This window comes from Odontesthes bonariensis, chromosome 7, assembly GCF_027942865.1.
Source record: "Odontesthes bonariensis isolate fOdoBon6 chromosome 7, fOdoBon6.hap1, whole genome shotgun sequence".
Lineage (NCBI taxonomy): Eukaryota > Metazoa > Chordata > Actinopteri > Atheriniformes > Atherinopsidae > Odontesthes > Odontesthes bonariensis.
This window is the reverse complement of record NC_134512.1, coordinates 36,968,555-36,982,225: the sequence shown is the minus strand read 5'-3', so window position 1 is coordinate 36,982,225 and position 13,671 is coordinate 36,968,555.

The window sequence follows — 13,671 nt, the reverse complement described above, 5'->3', positions numbered from 1 at the left end:
TCTGAAAAAAAGATACTTCTAGGAGTAGTTTTAAATCTCTATACTTTTTACTTTTCCTTGAGTAGATGTGTGCAGCAGAAACTGTCCTCTTACTCCGCTACATTAGGCTACAATGAGCTGGTTACTTTTCTTCTTACCTCTTTGCTATTCTACGCCTCATTTTTATCCCCCCGCGTACGCCTCATTTTAATGTTTTATTCTGACACAGAGAGAGAGACTGTGTTCGAAACCGCCTACTACTCCTACTGACTTTTCCCGGATGCATACTAGATTCTCTGAAATGTTGGGTATGCATCATGAGGTTACTACTCATACTCAAACTACCCAAGATGCAACGGAACGTGACGTCGCCGATCGTCATTTCCTGTCAAAACGGCAGTTTCAAGCTAGCTACAACGAGGGTAGGTTCACTTCCTGTTTTCAAAACAAAAGCACCAATTGTATCTTAATGGCTTTCCCTATGATAAAAGGCAACGGGTATTTTATTTTGTGAAAATAACCGGAAGTGCGTTAGCTCACTGCGGCTAGCTTTAGTAGCGCCGAATTCGTGGGACCAAAATTGTAAACAGCCGGTATTTTGTCAGGTTTTCAACACGTTGGGGATCTAAACGACTACTTTCTCACTTGAAAATGTTTCAAATGTTGCTACAGTTTACAGAGTTTAGAGCTTAAGAGAAATCAGCTTCAGGCCGGCTGATTTCGGCTCGGGCAGGAGCGAGATGCATTGTGGGTAAACGCTCTGCATACTGTCTGATCGATGAGTATGCAGCATGTAGTATGCGGTTTCGAACACAGCCAGAGACTTCTGCCAAAGGCTCTACCACCTGACTGTGTTCCACCAATCAGACGCAGCCGTGCAGTCTGGTCACGTGACCGTACTCAATCTCAGTGGCGGGACGGGTTAGCTTTAGCATTAGCAGTCGTAGCAAACAAACAAAGAAACAGACAGAACCAACGGTGGGAAATGAAGACGCAGACGAGGCCTCATACTGAAAGCATGTTTACCTTACAAAGAGTGAGAAACAGCAGCTACATTATGTGTCTTCTGTGTCAACCAAAACAAACGCACATTTCAGCAGAAACTCAACATCTAACTTGAGGAAACATGTAGCGCTAAGTTTCCTAAACTCGTTTTTCCCCCATGGATAGGTGAATGTTTGTTTTTTAGGTTCCATATGGGTTACATATGTTTTAAACATTTCTTAAGTCTCTTTTATTCTTTATTGAAGTACTTGAATTTACTTGGATTATTTTATTTTAAGCTATTTTGTAAATAATTCATTAATTTTAATTAGTTTTATTAATTGGATGAACTCTAATTTGCCTAAAGATGATTATTTAGTATTTTTGTCTGTCTGATTGAATGCTTGTGTTAACAAATAAATCAGACGTTACTCAACAGTTACTCAGTACTTGAGTAGTTTTTTCACCTTTTTTACTCTTACTCAAGTAATTATTTGGATGACTACTTTTTACTTTTACTTGAGTACAGTTTTTGGCTGCTCCACCCACCTCTGTGCGTACACATGTGATATTTAAACCGACAGGACTCCAGAAACATGGTGATGCAGTTATCAGAAGCACTAACATTCTTCTGCATTTAGCTAAATAAAATCCGAATGGGCTTTGTTTTCCAGCCGTTTGTTTCAAATATCCGAATATTTTTTTCCTCAGAAACTGGAGGAAACCTGCCTGTTGGTATGAAAACACAACTGAGCACACAGAGATCATTGTTGGGTGGATGAGTTGTGTGTGTGAAAACAGGTTCCTCCCTGTAGCTGCTTTTCATGAGACAATGTGTTCTTAATTTAGGTTTGTACCAAACATCAACAGAGCGCCACGAGCGCTGCACAATAAAGGAGGATAAATAAATATTTAACCGTCCCAAAAAAAACACACAGAGAGACAAATCGTCTGTAACTTATCAAGTTATTGAACCTCAAACCTGGAGGTTTAATCAAGAAAAAGCTTCGTCTTTCTCACAGGAAAACAGGTTGGAGTCTGCTTTAGAGTTTAAAGGCGGCCGCCATCAGACTCCAGAGGAACAGTCCACGGCCCTGGAGTGACCCGCATGCGCAGAAGAGGACGTGAAGTCAAACGTTTAGTAGAGGTAAATATGGTGGCTACACATGGCAGCCCGTCACTGAAAAAAACAACTCATAAGATTTACTTAAAAAACCCTTTGTAAGTATTTGCACTCAAATGATTTAAGTAATATTTAATGCTGCAATATCAAGTAAATTTTACTTACCATAAAACATAACAGTTTTGAAGAGGTTAAGTAACATTTACTTAATTACATCTAAGTTTTAAGTTATATTTATTTAAACAAATTAAGTAAACTTGTTTTTCATAGGCAGGAACATCATTTTACTCAAAATTTTAAGTAAATTTTATATATCTGTAGTATTTGCTGTTATGAAGTAACTTAGTAGATTTTAACGATACACTTTCAGAGTAAAGTTTATGTAGTATTTCTAGGTTTATGTACATACAACTATTAAACATTTAAATTATATGAGGAAGCCTAAGTAAAACTTACTCTTCCCCCATAATTCATGTATTACGTTAATAAAATGTTTAATTTGACTTAAGAAGCTCGAGTTCTTACTGAATCTTAAAAATAAAAGGTAGAAATGATGACAGTTACTCTAATAGAGTTTACTTCACCAAAAAGTCACTTTTTTCAGTGTATCGGCGCCCACAAAATGATGAGTTCCCAGAGTTTCTTTGAGCAGTTCCAGGCCCGGAGTGGCTAATCGGGAGGACCGGGACAATTCCCGGTGGGCCGGTCTGATGTTGGGGCCGTAAGGGCCGGTGTTGAGTCATGGCAGTGGGTGGATTACGCGCTGCTACCTTTGTCCCTAGACCGCCTCCACTGGCAGCTCTCGATCTTATCTTATTTTTTTGCAGACGCATCCTGACGGAACACGTCGGCGCACTCGCTCAGAGGTGTTTGAAAGATGGACAGTAGAAAGAGTCAGGGGTGAAGGCTAGACAACTTTTTCACTTAAACGCGGTTTGTAACGTCAATGAACTGCGTGGCGTTGTGGCATATACAGTATAACGTAAGGTTATATCATTTAAATAATAGTATGATGCAACGCCACATAACTGGGAAACTTTGGCTGTGTTCGAAAGCGCATACTTCTCCTACTACTCATACTGACTTTTTTCCCAGTTGCATACTAGATTCTCTGAAATGTTGGGTATGCATCATGAGGTTACTACTCATACTCAAACTACCCAAGATGCAACGTAACGTGACGTCGCCGATTGTCATTGTCAGTTTCAAGCTAGCTACAACGAGGGTAGGTTCACTTCCTGTTTTCAAAACAAAAGCACCAATTGTATCCTAATGGCTTTCCCTATGATAAAAGGCAACGGGTAATTTATTTTGTGAAAATAACCGGAAGTGCGTTGCTCACTGCGGCTAGCTTTAGTAGCGCCGAATGTGTTTTTCACATCAAATGTAAGGTTATAATGACATGATTTTAATAATAGGCTGTGATCTAAAGTGGGTCTGAGGCATGAAACTCCACGGCTGGAAATGAGTCCCACTCCGGCCCTGAGCAGTTCCTGTCTTCCTAACAACTTTAAACCAGCAGCCTGACCCGGTCTCCAGTCTGAAACTGAACCTGGTCAGTTTTAAGAGTAAAAACTGCTTCCATCTGTCTCCCATCGATACCTTTGAAGCCCCCCGACACAGTGAGGGGATGTGTAGCGGCCCACGCCCAGTCGCCTCCGGGCGGGTTGTTCTCCCTTCTCTGCTCTGTGGGTGTGATCGACGTCTCCACCTGATTCAAACCAAAGAAAAAGCCAATTGAAGCTGACCTCTGGAGGTGTTTGTTGTGCTTGGAAACGGGAGACAGAAAGCCTGGATTCTGTGCGGATGTTCCAGGACTGAACTTCTTCCCTTGATTGTGTGAACCAGGACAGAATGACTTTGAACCGTACAGCGTGTCCAGTTTTATTCAGAACTGATGTTTGAAAGGCGACTAATTATAGCGCCTTGATTTGTACGGTCTGCAAAAAATGTTTCAGTCAAAGCAACATGAACATGAATATAGTTTCTTTACCTTTCAGTGGGTTTAATGTGTATTAAACTAGGGCTGGGCAACGATTAAAACTTTTAATCTAATTAATCACATGATTTCCCTGATTAATCACGATTAATCGCATTTGTACGCAGAATCCAAAAATGAATCCAAAAGTAGTGTATAGCTTTTAGCATTTAGTTTTATTTTAAATGTGCTGCCATATGAATGAAAGTGCCATAACATTTGTTGTGCAAACACACTTTTAACATCAGCATCTTTCTGTAGTTTTTATGTAGAAGCCTCGCTCCACTGTGTGTTTCCTTGAATGACTTGCTGCTATCAGTTGTGTGTTTTGCCTTTAAGTGATATTTTAGACTGGAACTACTACGCTGAGAAGACAATTCAACTTGGCAGTGTTTACAGATGACTTTGGTTCTGTCGACTCCGCCGTCTGGAAGAACTTTAACATGAAAATGGCCGAGTAAAAGTTCCGTACCCTTCTCCATGTTTGGTGGATCCGCCGATTACTTTCTTTTCCTGTTCCACAGCAGACAGCAGCAGACTTTTACAAAATAAAAGCCTCTGAGCAACAGACTTTTACAAAATAAAAGCCTGTGAGCAGCAGACTTTTACAAAATAAAAGCCTGTGAGCAACAGACTTTTACAAAATAAAAGCCTATGAGCAACAGACTTTTACAAAATAAAAGCCTGTCAGCAACAGACTTTTACAAAATAAAAGCCTATGAGCAACAGACTTTTACAATAATGTGTAGCCTGCAGGATACAGTGTAATTCCATCGTCTCATGTTGTCTGGAGCCTGCAGGTTTGTACATGTTGAAGGTTTTTTCTTCAATATTTAACATGTGGATGAATGTTTTCTAAGAGAACAGCCAGGGCTTGAACCTTGAACCTTGAACCTTCTCTTAATGCTGGGGCGGGGGTTGCTGGCACAGTTTTGTTCCTCTTCTTCCTTCAGACAACAATAACAAAACATATAAGAAACAACTTACAGGGAGTACATGATGTGACTTAATCAATTACACGTTTAACTTGCACCATGCCACCCCCGAAGAGAAGAGACCTCGTCTTCCTGCCGTCTTTCTGTTCTCTGCTTGAGTGAAATAGTTTTATATCAACAACCCAGACCCCCCCCCCCCCCCCCCCACCAGAGCTGGAATATAAACAGGAACGTGCACGGAGAGACCCTTCTCCCTCTGAACTCCGAACCAGCTGCTCTGATGTTCGCTGTTTCAGAGATTTGAAACAAAACATATTCATTCCTGTTTTCACTGGAGTGCAGTTTAAACCGGTTTTAAACAGGTTTGTTGGGGCTGAGACGTCCCGTTCGGGCTACCTGCTAACTTTATAAGTACTGTATGAATACTGAGTCATCGATCCAAATGTAATGTAAATGCTGCTCTTTGGAAGTGGACGAGTACAGATGGAGGATGTCTGTGGCTGTGTTCGAAACCGCATACTACATACTAAATACTGCATACTACATACTGCATACTACATACTACATACTGCATACTACATACTACATACTGCATACTACATACTACATACTTCATACTACATACTACATACTGCATACTACATACTACATACTACATACTACATACTGCATACTACATACTACATACTACATACTATATACTGCATACTACATACTGCATACTACATACTACATACTACATACTGCATACTACATACTACATACTGCATACTGCATACTACATACTAAATACTGCATACTACATACTGCATACTACATACTACATACTGCATACTACATACTACATACTACATTCTGCATACTACATACTACATACTGCATACTACATACTAAATACTGCATACTACATACTAAATACTGCATACTACATACTGCATACTACATACTACATACTACATACTGCATACTACATACTACATACTGCATACTACATACTACATACTGCATACTACATACTACATACTGCATACTACATACTAAATACTGCATACTACATACTAAATACTGCATACTACATACTGCATACTACATACTACATACTGCATACTACATACTACATACTGCATACTACATACTACATACTACATACTATATACTGCATACTACATACTACATACTACATACTGCATACTACATACTACATACTACATTCTGCATACTACATACTACATACTGCATACTACATACTAAATACTGCATACTACATACTAAATACTGCATACTACATACTGCATACTACATACTACATACTGCATACTACATACTACATACTAAATACTGCATACTACATACTGCATACTACATACTACATACTACATACTGCATACTACATACTGCATACTACATACTAAATACTGCATACTACATACTGCATACTACATACTACATACTGCATACTACATACCGCATACTACATACTACATACCGCATACTACATACTACATTCTGCATACTACATACTACATACTGCATACTACATACTGCATACTACACACTACATACTGCATACTACATACAACATACTGCATACTACATACTACATACAACATACTGCATACTACATACCCAACATTTCGGTGAATCTTGTATGCATCCGGGAACTTCTCGCTTACTTGAACTCGCTTACTAACTCAAAAAGTTAGTATGAGTAGTAGGAGGAGTATGCCTGCTGCCGACAGCCGCGCCTGTTACGGTGTTTGCTGCTCGGTCTGCACAGCAGGCAGTGATATGAAGGGAGAGAAAATAGGGCCAAGAGATTGTGAGGTCTGACTTTTTCCTGGAGAACCATTTTGTGATGCAAATGTATTACTTTTTTGAACGCATATTGTTTTGAGAAGCAAAACGCTTTATTTTTTAAACCCCAGCCAACTAGCCGGACTACCTTCATCAACACCAAAACGAGGCTGGAACTCTGCTCACAGGACGCAGCAGGGGGTAAGAAGATGTTCAGAAATGATGTTGCTGATATGGGATGTCACACAGCTTCATGTCAAAAGAGGCGAACTATCCCTTTAAATCTTCTTAACCTCCTTAATCACCACACTTCAGTTTACTTCCTTATTTATTTATACAGATTTATTGTAAATAAGTAACTGAAGATTAATGAATTAAATAATTAAATATATAATTAAATTTAGATTAAAGCAGGAGAAGAAGAAATTTCTAAATAAAGGGGGCAAAAGCCAATTTATTTAGCTAACTTAGTGATGTCATGCCTGGTGCGTCCATCTGTGACGAACAGTCTGTGGATAAAATGCTGAAGAGCAGTGGATTTGTCTCCAAAGCTGGATCAGTGCAGCTTTAAAACGACTCTGAAGGAAACAAACGGTGTTCCCCGGTTGTTTGGTGGGTTAAACTGGAAGACTTTTGATTGGATGTTGGACGTGTCCTCTGGTCAGATTCTCAGGGAGGGAAGCTGGAAGCGGCCAGCCGGACGGGACCTCTCCCACACCCACGCCACAGTGTTCCGTCTTTGTTTACCCTCCCTCTCATATCCACGACTTCGTGTTCCCGACAAAAAAAATCCTTTCACCAGTTTGAAGTGGGCGGCCAAACGACGGGGAAGGAATCCAGTTTCATTGTTTCTAAAGTTCCTACGGCATTAAAGTCTGGAGGCATGTGAAGAATTTGAACAAGAATGAATGACTGTAGGACTCGTTATGGGACACTGTGCTGGTATTTACAATGTGGAAGTAGGTCAAATTCAACTGGAACAAGACCTAAAATCTGACTCTGGAAAGTCTTCCATGCCTCATGCTGCATCGTGCATTTGGGAACTCTTACAGCGCAGCCTGTAGTGGACCATGCTGCAGCGTCATGGCTGCTCGTCCTCTCCTGCTTAATCTGATTTGGTAACAAACATGTTGGTAATTTCATCGTCATGTTGGCACAGATCGGTCTGTTTTATACTGTTGTTTAAAAAGTTTAATGATTACAGATGTTGGTTGATGTTGTCTGCAAGGTGCCCAGTCCCTGTGGCTGCAGAACCAGCCCAGATCATCAGCCCTCCACCACCGTGCTTGACAGCTGGTGTGAGGTGTTTGTGCTGATATGCTGTGTTTGGTTTCCTCCAAACGTGCTGCTGTGCATTCTGAGCAAACATCTCCACTTTGGTCTGCTCTGTCCAAAGGACATTGTTCCAGAAGTCTTGTGGTTTGTTCAGATGCAGCTTTGCAAACCTAAGCTGTGCTGCCATGTTCTTTTTAGAGAGAAGAGGCTTTCTCCTGCAGCCCTTCCACACAAGCCATACCTGTTCAGTCTGTTTCTAACTGTGCTGTCATGACCTTTAACCTTTAACATGCTAACTGAGGCCCGCAGAGTCTGAGATGTAGCTCTTGGGTTTCTGACCTTGGGGTGACCTTTAACCTTTAACATGCTGACTGAGGCCCGCAGAGTCTGAGATGTAGCTCTTGGGTTTCTGACCTTGGGGTGACCTTTAACCTTTAACATGCTGACTGAGGCCCGCAGTTCAGTTAGAAAGAAAACCTGAGGGGCGGTCGGTGGCTTGTGGGTTAAGCAGCCGCCCCATGTACAGAGGCTACAGTCCTCTCTGCAGCGGGCCCCGGTTCGACTCCTGCACCGAGCGGCCCTTTGCTGCGTGTCTTTCCCCTCTCTCTGCCCCCTGCTTCCTGTCTCTCTCCAACTGTCCTAACATTAAAGGCATAAAAAGCCCCCCCAAAAAAAAAGAAAGAAAGAAAACCTGAGAACACGTCCTGCGTATCCACGGCCCACCACTGCACCTCAAAGGACAGAGAGGAGTACTAAGCTTCCAGCAACGATAAAAAGGACACATACATTAGCTGCATTCAGACAGAGCAGTTCTGATAGCTGCCCTTCTCCAGGGGAACTGTTTCAGTTTGCATTCCCACATGAGTCGGACCTGATGGGGACTGATGCGACGCAGCCGTCTGCGACAGCGACGTGTTACTTTAGCGCCACATTCAACAACAAAACAGAACAAAACAAAACCCGGTAAAAGTAAGGAGAGAAGAAGAAAACAGCACCAAGAAGCTAACATGGAGAGCGGGGAGGCCACCGTGTTCATGGTCTGCATGATGGTGATATTAATCATGGACGATCACATCGGGCGTCTAACATGGAGGCTGGAAGAGCTCACAGAGAGAGTCAGGAGACGCAGGATGGAGCGCAGGCCGTACTTCTTGGTTTCATGAAGGAAGGAGAGCAGAGCGCCGCACACAAAGGAGACCACGTGGAGGTTTAACTTATTAAACACGCCAAGGCTGTGTCCGTGTCGTCGTATGAGGAAACATTTCAACATGACAAGGGGCGGAGCTACCGACCACCAAACACCTCCGTCAGATGTGTTCCTATGGAAACCAGAACAGACCCAGCTGAGGAGAAGGAGCTGAAATGGTTCCAGGAACTGAGGGCCGCGGTCCCTAGTTCCTGAGTTCTCCCAGTTGACACGGCAACACATAACCGGCGTTATCAGAAATCTCCACTTTGGCCGGAGGTTTTAGAAATAATCGTTTTCTGTGATGAAAACTGGGTTTTGGTGTAAATGAGAGGCCAAACCGCAGGAAAATATCTGCGTCTTCCTATCGTGTAAACAGGGCCTGAGTCATGTTGCATCCTCTGACCGGATAGGTGCAGAGTAGCTGCCCAATCAGCCCAATCAGCCCCCGGCTGTCAGTCATATTCAGTCAGAGATGCTGACAGACTGTGGCACGGCCTGTTCCCACACTTCTGCTGGGAAGGAGCTGCTTCTCCGGGCTGCACAGAGACAGACGGACGCAGCCGGATCAGCCAGGGAGGCAGACGCAGATTAAAGTGTCTTTGTGATGCGCTCCAACCTGAATGAGAGCGCCGGCATTCTTCAGGATTCCACCAGAATCCACCTTCAGGCCCGATTTGACCAATAAAAGTCGAACCCGTTCACCTGAACACAGGAAATTGCCTGTCTGCAGCCTTGGTGTGTTTGTGTGTTTGTGTCAGCACTCACGCGCTTACTGTACGTGTTTTTCTCACATGTGACCATCCACAGGGAGGTGAAACTATTCTGGTTCCTCCTGTTAATTTTAGCCGCGGCCGGTGGCAGGTAGCTGCCGCTCTGTGTGCCTGTCAGCGGCGTTAATGCCGCAGACAGCTGCGGGCGCTTTGTTGTCTGTCCTGGAAGGGCTCCAGGAACTCGTGAAACCGTCCAGCACCCGGCCTTTGGTCTCCAGATGCTCGTAGCATGGCTCTCTCAGCATGTCCAGCAGGTCCTCGGCTCAGATTTGAGGCCACGCTCTTCAAGTTCAAGTTCAAGTTGAAGTCTTTTTATTGTCAGAAGCACAGAACAACAGGACTGGCCACTGCAAACAGGAAAAAAACAGAATGCAACGGACAATAAGGTCTGCAGAGAAGATTATTGGTGTCAGCCTGCCGTCCATCCAGGACCTGTACCTGTCCAGAGTCAGGAAACGGGCAGGCGACATCTCTGCAGACCCATCACACCCTGGACACAAACTGTTTAAACTCCTCCCTTCTGCAAGGCGCCACAGAACTCTGTACGCCAAAACAACAAGACACAGGAACAGCTTCTTCCCTCAGGCTGTCTCTAAAACCGGACTTCAGTATATCTGTACATCTCCTGAATAATCCATCCTACCATACTGTGAACTCTGTATTTATATTTATATTTACTATCATCCTTGCACCATGCACCAATTTGCACTTTCTACTTTAGCCTTGTTCTATGTCTATTTTTTGTCTATTTTTGGACTTGTTGCACTAAAGAGAGCGAGGTGTAGCCGGAGTCAAATTCCTCGTGTGTGTTTACATACCTGGCAATGAAAAGCGATTCTGATCTGTAAACACTGCCAAGTTGAATTGTCTTCTCAGCGTAGTAGTTCCAGTCTAAAATATCACTTAAAGGCAAAACACACTACTGATAGCAGCAAGTCATTCAAGGAAACAGACAGTGGAGCGAGGCTTCTACATAAAAACTACAGAAAGATGCTGATGTTAAAAGTGTGTTTGCACAACAAATGTTATGGCACTTTCATTCATATGGCAGCACATTTAAAATAAAGCTAAATGCTAAAAGCTATACGCTACTTTTGGATTCATTTTTGGATTCTGCGTACAAATGCGATTAATCGTGATTAATCAGGGAAATCGTGATTATGTTATGTTATGTTAATGTTTATTTTTATTTCACAAAGGGACAAAGTATATTGATGAACATTTAAATAAATAATAAAAAAAAATGTAAATAAACAGGATTATAGCCAAAGGCTAATTTCCATTCTTAGTCCCTGACAGGTAGATGGTCCCTAAATTATTTATTTATTTATTTTAAACAATAATAATAATAAAACAAAACAGAGTAATAAAACATTATAATAGACATAATAGTACATAGTAAATACAACAAAACAAAACAGAGTAAAACATTATAATAGACATAATAGATAATAACAGACAACAGATCAGCAGCAGTGGACAAATTAAAAAATGATCCCAGCTAGTGACAACAGGTTTGATTTTCCAGAAGCCATTTTTTAAGATGTTTGGAAAAAGAGGTGAGAGTAGATAGGTCACGTATTGCACGTATTGGTTGCTCTGTAGGGAAAAATTGCTTGGCCAAAAGCACTTCTCCTAAAGGGAACAGTGCAGTTACCTCTGGAGCCTGCTCTAGTTGTGCTGTTTATGTTCCTTTTAATATATTCCTGTAAAGGTGGTGGAGCTAGACCATGAAGGATTTTAAAAGCTAAAATAGAGTCAGTGTATTTCACAGTGTTTTCCACATCCAGCAAATCAAGTTTTTTTAAAATCTGACAGTGATGATACATTTTAGGTTTTCTATCTTAAACTTTTATAGCTTGTTTATATGTTGACTCAAGTTGTCTTACAAGCTGAGGCCCAACTAGTTATACAATAGGCCATGTGAGACATGATCACTGCATCAAAGTATAGCCTAGCTGCTTCAAAAGTAAGATCGTTTCTTATATATCTAAAGTTGGACTGGTTAAATTTCATTTTGTTGACAGTTTTTTTTGTGTGCTGCTTAAAACTCAGTTATGAGTTAATTAGATCAAACATTTTAATCGTTGTCCAGCCCTAATAAAAATGTTTAAAAGTTTTCCAGATATGATTTGATGACGAGCCGGGATACATCTGTAAGTTGTTTCTGACTCCATCACGTGTGTTTTAGAGGTTAAAGGAGTTTAAAGTCTCAGCCAGGAAGTATAAGCTGGCAAAGAGTAACCACACAGAGATGCTGCTGAAATACTGAAGATCTCCAGAAGCTTGAGGGGGAAACATGAAGTAAAGTTGGGGAGATTTGCTTTTAATGTAAAGGGTTTTTGTTCAGCTTCAAAGAAGAGCTGTGCCAGAGGGCCACCTGGATTTTTCCTCTGGAGTTTGATGAAAAATAAACAGAGAGATGCTCTTTGTGTGAGAGGACGCTGTGGGCTGCTGCATGTGTGGAAAGAAGAATAACAAGCTGGAAAGAGAGCGCAGGATGCAGAAACCGCTCGTTACAACCACCATGTTTCCACTGAGGAAGCTTCTCCTTTTGGGCAGGTTCGGCCTCCTGATGAAGATCTTTAAATACTCTGGAGGTAAATTCCCTTTTTTCTCTTTTTGAACTGTTTGGCGACTGATTGTGGAGCCTCAGATTCAGGCCTCCGCCGGTGTGGTTTTTCCTCCCGGGTTGTGGGACGGTGGAGCAGATCTCTCCCCTCACGGAGTTGCTGAGGGCATCATGGGAGTTTGACCATGATCGTGTGTTTGTGGACTCGGAGAAGGCCTACGACCGCGTCCCACGAGGGATTCTGCGCGGTGTGCCGAGGGAGTTGGTCCCTGTTTGACCAAAAGAAAGAGCCGTGTCCACATTCTGGGTGCAAAGCCGAGCTTGTTTATGAGCCTGTTTGTGCTTTCTGTGGACAGGATCTGGAGGTGTAGTCGGGGAGAGGAGGGCGTCTGGTTTGGTGATGATGTGGTTCTGTTCAGGACCTTCAGTTCGTAGCTGAGTGTGAGCTGAAATGAGTTTCCTTCAGAGGGGGGCGGGGCTTAGAGATAGGGGGAGGAGCTCCACCATCCGGAGGGAGGAGCTCGGAGTAGAGCCGCTGCTCCTCCACATAGAAAGGAGTCAGCTGAGGTGGTTCATCTGGTTAGGACAGAGATGGGGACTCGAGTCACTGTTTTGATGACTTGTGACTTGACAAAAAATAAAAGACTCGAGACTCGACTCGGACTTGGAAGTTAAAGACTCGGGACTTGACTTGAGACACGATGACTTGAATGACTTGAGAGTTATTCAGTTCATGTTTTCAGTTTGAATATAAAATTAACAAATTAATTTAAAAAACAACATGGATTCCCCTGTAGGAACGCAGGCTGAGAATGGCGTCCTGATTGGATCCCTACCCTGTCAGTCAGCCATGCCCTCTCTACATACCTTAGTGTTTATTGGAGAGAATAAACTCATATCAGATATGCATCAACATGTCAGCGGGACCGAGAGTCGTTGTCTTCGGCTTTCGTAATCACCATTTTGACGGCAAAAGACGAACAGCACAGTGCAAGACATGCGGCATCAACATCTCAGACAGCCAGACGACAACTTCCAACTTTGTTCGTCATCTGAAGATCCATTCTGACCA